Source organism: Pan paniscus, chromosome 20 (genome assembly GCF_029289425.2).
Source record: "Pan paniscus chromosome 20, NHGRI_mPanPan1-v2.0_pri, whole genome shotgun sequence".
NCBI lineage: Eukaryota > Metazoa > Chordata > Mammalia > Primates > Hominidae > Pan > Pan paniscus.
In genome coordinates this window covers 58467443-58476694 of record NC_073269.2, presented here as the reverse complement: position 1 = coordinate 58476694, position 9252 = coordinate 58467443, and positions in this window count along the sequence as shown.

Here is a 9252-nt window from a genome sequence, read left to right as displayed (position 1 = left end):
AGACGGAGTCTCACTCTGTCGCCCAGGCTGGAGTGCAGTGGCGCGATCTCGGCTCACTGCAAGCTCTGCCTCCCAGGCTCACGCCATTCTCCTGCCTCAGCCTCCAGAGTAGCTGGGACTACAGGCGCCCGCCAACACGCCTGGAGAATTTTTTGTATTTTTAGTGGAGACGGGGTTTCACCGTGTTAGCCAGGATGGTCGCGAACTCCTGGCCTTGTGAGCCACCCGCCTCGGCCTCCCAAAGTGCTGGGATTAGAGGCGTGAGCCGCCGCGCCGGCCAACATACAGCAATCTTGTATATTTCACTGGCCAGGCATGGCAGCTCATCCCTGTAATGCCAGCACTTTGAAAGGCCAAGGCAGGTGGATTGCTTGAGCTCAGGAGTTTGAGACCAGCATGGGTAACATGGCAAAACCCTGTCTCTACAAAACACGAAAATCAGCTGGCCGTGGTGGCACGCACCTGCAGTCTCAGCTACTCAGGCAGCTGGGGTGGGAGGGTCACTTAAAGCTGCAGGACAGAGGTTCCACTTAGCTGACATCGCTCCACTGCACTATACCTGGGTGACAGAGTAAGACGTTATTTCAAAATAATAATAATAATAATAATCTAGCATATTTCTTTACATATGAAAGCTGGTATTAAAAATAAAATACCATGTATGATTGCTCCATTAACAATATCGGTCAGCTGGGCATGGTGGCTCATGCCAGTAATCCCAGCACTTTGGGAGGCCAAGGCGGGCAGGTCACCTGAGGACAGGAGTTCGAGACCAGCCTGGCCAACATGGTGAAACCCCATGTCTATTACAAATACAAAAATTAGCCGGGAGTGACGGCACGTGCCCGTAATCCCAGCTAATTGGGAGGCTGAGGGAGGAGAATTGCTTGAACTCAGGAGACAGAGGTTGCAGTGAGCCGAGATCACACTACTGTACTCCAGCCTGGGCAACAGAGTGAGACTGTGTCTTAAAAAAAAAGTCAAAGAAATACGTGCCAAACAAAACATTCATAGAACCATTATGTTAAAACTACAAAATGTTGATGAAAGAAATCAAAGACACCAAATACAGACACATATACAATATACATTTATTGGAAGACTCCACATAAAACAATATGAAAACAATATGAAATTATACCAAATTGACACATAGGGTTAACACATTTCCTAATCAGGGCATTCTGCAGATACTAACAAGGTTATCCAATTATGTAGAAAGGCAATGAAACAAAAAAAAAACCAAACCCCAAAATCTAAAATAGCTAAAACATCAGAATAACAACAGAAAGACTGGAATCACTTCATGTGATTTTAAGTCTTCTAACATAGTAAAAGCATTCTTTTCCTTTCTCGTATTTACAGGAATCCTAGTTCGTACTTCCCATTGTCTTGTGTGCATACTAATGTCACAACATTTTCTTTCCAAACAACAGCCATATTTATGTAGCCCGTAAATTTTCACTCAAGTAACACATGGAAGAAACGTATTAAACATGGAATCTGGACTGCAATTTATAAAACATTTTTAATGTAACTCATATAAAGAAGCACAAAATAAATTTTTTTTGACACAGTGTCTCCCTCTGTCATCCAGGCCGGAGTGCAGTGGTACAATCAAGGACGACAGCAGCCTCAGCCTTCTGGGATCAAACGATCCTCCTGCTGCAGTGCCCCTAAGTAGTTGGCACCACAAGTGTACATGACCACACCCGGCTATTTTTAAAATTTTTTTGTAGACATAAGCTCTTGCTATGTTGCCCAGGCTGGTCTTGAACTTCTGGGCTCAAGTGATTTCTCCCACCTTGGCCTCCCGAAGTGCTGAGATTACAGGTGAGCCACCCCCACTCAGCCCGAAAAAATTGTTTCATACCATAATCTGACAATGATATTTCCACAACTTTTGGCAAAATGCTCTTCTAGCAAAATCATATTTATTGTATAATAAATATAATTATATAATCAATAAACAATAAACAAATCATGTTGATTTTATAATAAACACTTTTGTACAATAATTTTCATTGAACTAGGATAAAACGTATCTCAGGCAACTTTTGTGGGGAAAAGAAAGAGAGATCGGATTGTTTCTGTGTAGAAAGAAGTAGACATAGGAGACTCCATTTTGTTCTGTACTAAGACAAATTCTTCTGCCTTGAGATGCTGTTAATCTATGACCTTACCCCCAATCCCGTGCTCTCTGAAACATGTACTGTGTCAACTCAGGGTTAAATGGATTAAGGGCGGTGCAAGATGTGCTTTGTTAAACAGATGCCTGAAGGCAGCATGCTCCTTAAGAGTCATCACCACTCCCTAATCTCAAGTACCCAGGGACACAAACACTGCGGAAGGCCGCAAGGACCTCTGCCTTGGAAAGCCAGGTATTGTCCAAGGTTTCTCCCCATGTGATAGCCTGAAATATGGCCTCGTGGGAAGGGAAAGACCTGACCGTCCCCCAGCCCGACACCCATAAAGGGTCTGTGCTGAGGAGGATTAGTATAAGAGGAAGGCATGCCTCTTGCAGTTGAGACAAGAGGAAGGCGTCTGTCTCCTGCCCGTCCCTGGGCAATGGAATGTCTCGGTATAAATCCCGATTGTATGTTCCATGTACTGAGATAGGGGAAAACCGCCTTAGGGCTGGAGGTGGGGCATGTGGGCAGCAATACTGCTCTGTAAGGCATTGAGATGTTTATGTGTATGCATATCTAAAGCACTGCACTTGATTCTTTACCTTGTCTATGACGCAGAGACCTTTGTTCACGTGTTTATCTGCTGACCTTCTCTCCACTATTATCCTATGACCCTGCCACATCCCCCTCTCTGAGAAACACCCAAAAATGATCAATAAATACTAAGGGAACTCAGAGGCCGGGGGATCCTCCATATGCTGAACACTGGTCCCCTGGGCCCCCTTATTTCTTTCTCTATACTTTGTCTCTGTGTCTTTTTCTTTTCCAAGTCTCTCGTTCCACCTAACGAGAAACACCCACAGGTGTGGAGGGGCAACCCACCCCTTCATCTGGTGCCCAACGTGGAGGCTTTTCTCCAGGGTGAAGGTACGCTCGAGCGTGGTCATTGAGGACAAGTCGACGAGAGATCCCGAGTACGTCTACAGTCAGCCTTACGGTAAGCTTGTGCGCTCGGAAGAAGCTAGGGTGACAATGGGGCAAACTAAAAGTAAACTAAAAGTAAATATGCCTCTTATCTCAGATTTATTAAAATTATTTTAAAAAGAGGGGGAGTTAGAGTATCTACAAAAAATCTAATCAAGCTATTTCAAACAATAGAACAATTTTGCCCACGGTTTCCAGAACAAGGAACTTTAGATCTAAAAGATTGGAAAAGAATTGGCAAGGAACTAAAACAAGCAGGTAGGAAGGGTAATATCATTCCACTTACAGTATGGAATGATTGGGCCATTATTAAAGCAGCTTTAGAACCATTTCAAACAGAAGAACATAGCGTTTCAGTTTCTGATGCCCCTGGAAGCTGTGTAATAGATTATAAAGAAAAGACAGGGAAAAATTCCCAGAAAGAAACAGAAAGTTTACATTGCGAATATGTAGCAGAGCTGGTAATGGCTCAGTCAACACAAAATGTTGACTATAATCAATTACAGGAGGTGATATATCCTGAAACATTAAAATTAGAAGGAAAAGGTCCAGAATTAGTGGGGCCATCAGAGTCTAAACCAAGAGTGCCAAGTCCTCTTCCAGAAGGTCAGGTGCCTGTAACATTACAACCTCAAACACAGGTTAGAGAAAATAAGACCCAACTGCCAGTAGCTTATCAATACTGGCCACCAGCCGAACTTCAGTATCGGCCACCCCCAGAAACTCAGTATGGATATCCAGGAACGCTCCCAGCACCACAGGGCACCATACCCTCAGCCGCCCACTAGGAGACTTAATCCTACGGCACCACCTAGTAGACAGAGTAGTGAATTACATGAAATTATTGATAAGTCAAGAAAGGAAGGAGATACTGAGGCGTGGCAATTCCCAGTAATGTTAGAACCGATGCCACCTGGAGAAGGAGCCCAAGAGGGAGAGCCTCTCACAGTTGAGGCCAGATACAAGTCTTTTTTGATAAAAATGCTAAAAGATATGAAAGAGGGAGTAAAACCATATGGACCCAACTCCCCTTATATGAGGACATTATTAGATTCCATTGCTCATGGACATAGACTCATTCCTTATGATTGGGAGATTCTGGCAAAATCGTCTCTCTCACCCTCTCAATTCTTACAATTTAAGACTTGGTGGATTGATGGGGCACAAGAACAGGTCCGAAGAAATAGGGCTGCCAATCCTCCAGTTAACATAGATGCAGATCAACTATTAGGAACAGGTCAAAATTGGAGCACTATTAGTCAACAAGCATTAACGCAAAATGAGGCCATTGAGCAAGTTAGAGCTATCTGCCTTAGCGCCTGGGAAAAAATCCAAGACCCAGGAACCGCCTGCCCCTCATTTAATACAGTAAGACAAGGTTCGAAAGAGCCCTACCCTGATTTTGTGGCAAGGCTCCAAGATGTTGCTCAAAAGTCAATTGCCGATGAAAAAGCCCGTAAGGTCATAGTGGAGTTGATGGCATATGAAAACGCCAATCCTGAGTGTCAATCAGCCATTAAGCCATTAAAAGGAAAGGTTCCTGCAGGATCACATGTAATCTCAGAGTATGTAAAAGCCTGTGATGGAATCGGAGGAGCTACGCATAAAGCTATGCTTATGGCTCAAGCAATAGCGGGAGTTGTTTTAGGAGGACAAGTTAGAACATTTGGAGGAAAATGTTATAATTGTGGTCATATTGGTCATTTAAAAAAGAATTGCCCAGTCTTAAATAAACAAAATATAACTATTCAAGCTACTACAACAACAGGTAGAGAGCCACCTGACTTATGTCCAAGATGTAAAAAAGGAAAACATTGGGCTAGTCAATGTCTTTCTAAATTTGATAGAAATGGGCAACCATTGTCGGGAAACGAGCAAAGGGGCCAGCCTCAGGCCCTGCAACAAACTGGGGCATTCCCAATTCAGCGCTTTGTTCCTCAGGGTTTTCAGGGACAACAACCCCCACTGTCCCAAGTACCTCAGGGAATAAGCCAGTTACCACAATACAACAATTGTCCCCTGCCACAAGCGGCAGTGCAGCAGTAGATTTATGTACTATACAAGCAGTCTCTCTGCTTCCAGGGGAGCCCCCACAAAAAATCCCCACAGGAGTATATGGCCCACTGCCTGAGGGGACTGTAGGACTAATCTTGGGAAGATCAAGTCTAAATCTAAAGGGAGTTCAAATTCATAGTGGTGTGGTTGATTCAGACTATAAAGGCGAAATTCAATTGGTTATTAGCTCTTCAATTCCTTGGAGTGCCAGTCCAGGAGACAGGATTGCTCAATTATTATTCCTGCCATATATTAAGGTTGGAAATAGTGAAATAAAAAGAACAGGAGGGTTTGGAAGCACTGCTCCGACAGGAAAGGCTGCCTATTGGGCAAGTCAGGTCTCAGAGAACAGACCTGTGTGTAAGGCCATTATTCAAGGAAACTAGTTTGAAGGGTTTGTAGACACTGGAGCAGATGTCTCTATCATTGCTTTAAATCAGTGGCCAAAAAATTGGCCTAAACAAAAGGCTGTTACAGGACTTGTCGGCGCAGGCACAGCCTCAGAAGTGTATCAAAGTACGAAGATTTTACATTGTTTAGGGCCAGATAATCTAGAAAGTACTGTTCAGCCAATGATTACTTCAATTCCTCTTAATCTGTGGGGTCGAGATTTATTACAACAATGGGGTGCGGAAATCACTATGCCCGCTCCATTATATAGCCCCACGAGTCAAAAAATCATGACCAAGATGGGATATATACCAGGAAAGGGACTAGGAAAAAATGAAGATGGCATTAAAGTTCCATTTGAGGCTAAAATAAATCAAGAAAGAGAAGGAATAGGGTATCCTTTTTAGGGGCAGCCACTGTAGAGCCTCCTAAACCCATACCATTAACTTGGAAAACAGAAAAACCGGTGTGGGTAAATCAGTGGCCACTACCAAAACAAAAACTGGAGGCTTTATATTTATTAGCAAATGAACAGTTACAAAACAGACATACTGAGCCTTCATTCTCACCTTGGAATTCTCCTGTTTGTAATTTAGAAGAGATCCAGAAAATGGCATATGTTAACTGACTTAAGGGCCATAAACGCCGTAATTCAATCCATGGGGCCTCTGCAACCTGGGTTGCCCTCACCGGCCATGATCCCAAAAGACTGGCCTTTAATTATAATTGACCTAAAGGGTTGCTTTTTTACCATCCCTCTGGCGGAGCAGGATTGCGAAAAATTTGCCTTTACTATACCAGCCATAAATAATAAAGAACCAGCCACCAGGTTTCAGTGGAAAGTGTTACCTCAGGGAATACTTAATAGTCCAACTATTTGTCAGACTTTTGTAGGTCGAGCTCTTCAAGCAGTTAGAGACAAGTTTTCAGACTGTTATATCATTCATTATGTTGATGATATTTTGTGTGCTGCAGAACCGATAAATTAATTGACTGTTGTTATACATTTCTGCAAGCAGAGGTTGCCAACGCAGGACTGGCAATAGCATCTGATAAGATACAAACCTCTACTCCTTTTCATTATCTAGGGATGCAGATAGAAAATAGAAAAATTAAGCCACAAAAAATAGAAATAAGAAAAGACACATTAAAAACACTAAATGATTTTCAAAAATTGCTGGGAGATATTAATTGGATTCGGTCAACTCTAGGCATTCCTACTTATGCCATGTCAAATTTGTTCTCTATCTTAAGAGGAGACTCAGACTTAAAAAGTAAAAGAATGTTAACCCCAGAGGCAACAAAAGAAATTAAGTTAGTGGAAGAAAAAATTCAGTCAGCGCAAATAAATAGATCCCTTAGCCCCACTCCAACTTTTGATTTTTGATACTGCACATTCTCCAACAGGCATCATTGTTCAAAATACTGATCTTGTGGAGTGGTCATTCCTTCCTTACAGTACAGTTAAGACTTTTACATTGTATTTGGAGCAAATAGCTACATTAATTGGTCAGACAAGATTACGAATAATAAAATTATGTGGAAATGACCCGACAAAATAGTTATCCCTTTAACCAAGGAACAAGTTAGACAAGGCTTTATCAATTCTGGTGCATGGCAGATTGGTCTTGCTAATTTTGTGGGAATTATTGATAATCATTACCCAGAAACAAAAATCTTCCAGTTCTTAAAATTGACTACTTGGATTCTACCTAAAATTACCAGATGTGAACCTTTAGAAAATGCTCTAACAGTATTTACTGATGGTTCCAGCAATGGAAAAGCGGCTTACACAGGGCCAAAAGAACGAGTAATCAAAACTCCATATCAATCGGCTCAAAGAGCAGAGTTGGTTGCAGTCATTACAGTGTTACAAGATTTTGACCAACCTATCAATATTATATCAGATTCTGTATTTCTTCTTCCTATGAAAGGAGGTAGTTAACTTGCCTTAGGTAGATAGCAAGAAAAGGGTCTCTGGAGAGTCCCTGGCCCATGGGTCAGTGCCTCATCCCCACCTAACAGAAAAAGCAGCCTGGGAAAAAATTCAAGGTGCAGGGACCGATAAGGGAACTAGCACAAGGTGTTATGCCTACGGCTGCACAGATGGAAAAGGCCCATTTGGATAAAAGCTTGCGCAGCCCTCCATCTCACTCAGCTAAGGGAGCAGGCCTGGCACAGAAATGCCTTTTGCCTTTGTAGAGTCAGTGGGCTCCCAGGCAAAAGTTTCTTCTCCCTTTGTGGACATGGGCACAGTGGGCTCCAATAAGCTCAGGTGGGCACTCTATTTTCCTTTATTGGACTGTAAGTCTGGCTTCTATGAATCATCACTTCAGCCCCTAATTGGTCCTGGGCCAAGCTTTCACTTCAGCTTCTAATAGGTCCCGGGCCAAGCTGAGGTGTGCATTCTCCAAGACAGCCCGCAGACTAAGCACATTCCTTCCCCTTTCCATTCCATAAAAACCCCAATATGGACCTCATAGTGAGTACTCCTGTTCAGGAGCCCCTCTCTGCTGGCAGACAGCTTTCTCCTCTTGCTTATTAAACTTCCGCTCCAAACTCACTTTTATGTCCACACTCCTTTTCTTGGAGGTAGGACAAAGAACCCGAGGTGTTATCTCAAATGAGAGACTGTTACATCTTGGTGCATTGCTGAGACTACATTATGATGCCCATCTGGTCAACTGATTATTATAAAGACTGAGTGCTCCCTCATTTGTCACCAGGTATTAGTTCAAACCACAAGTAAGTACCCACACCCCAGCCCGACGCTTCAACAATCATAACACCCAAAGTAGTCACCTATCCCAGTTTTCTCATGACATTTTTGGACCAACTGGGGAAGTCTAACCTGCTTTCCTCAGAAAGTCTTATTATGTAATAAACATTCTCAGACCACTTCAGTACATAGCATCATCATTCTCAATACCCAAGCCAAACCTTAGGTGGACATCAAACAAGTTCTAGTGGAGGCCAGGTACATGGCTCATGCCTGTAATCCTAGCACTTTGGGAAGCTGAGGTGGGTGGGTCATTTGAGCCCAAGAGTTGGAGACCAGCTGGGCAACATTGTGACCAAAAGACACCCCAAAATTAGCTGGGTGTGGTGGTGTGCGCCTGTAGTCACAGCTATTCATGAGGCTAAAGTGGGAGGATCACTTGAGCCGGGGAGGTTGAGGCTGCAGTGAGCCCTAACTGTGCCACTGCACTCCAGCCTGTGCAACAGAGACCCTGTCTCAAATTTAAAAAAAAAAACTTTTTTTTAAGCTTCTAGTGGAGTGGGCAAAAGTTCAAATTACCACGAAGGTTGTGGGGGTAAATATGTGAAGTTCCTAGTTAAAATACCAAAGCAAAACACAATTCCATTCTGTGTGTCCACCCTTACGAGGAAATTTATGAACATTAGTAATTTCAAATTATGTCACTGAGCACAAGGACAAAAAAAGAGATTGTGTTACACTATTTTTAACCTTATCCTCACACTTTTATCTCATAATATTTGTCATATTTGTATTTTTGCTACATAAAAATGAAAGTGTGGGCCAGGCACAGTGGCTCACGCCTATAATCCCAGCACTTTGGGAAGCCAAGGTGGGTGGATCACCTGAGGTTGGGTGTTTGAGACCAGCCTGGCCAACATGGTGAAACCCTGTCTCTACTAAAAATACAAAAAAATTAGCCAGGCCTGGTGGCGG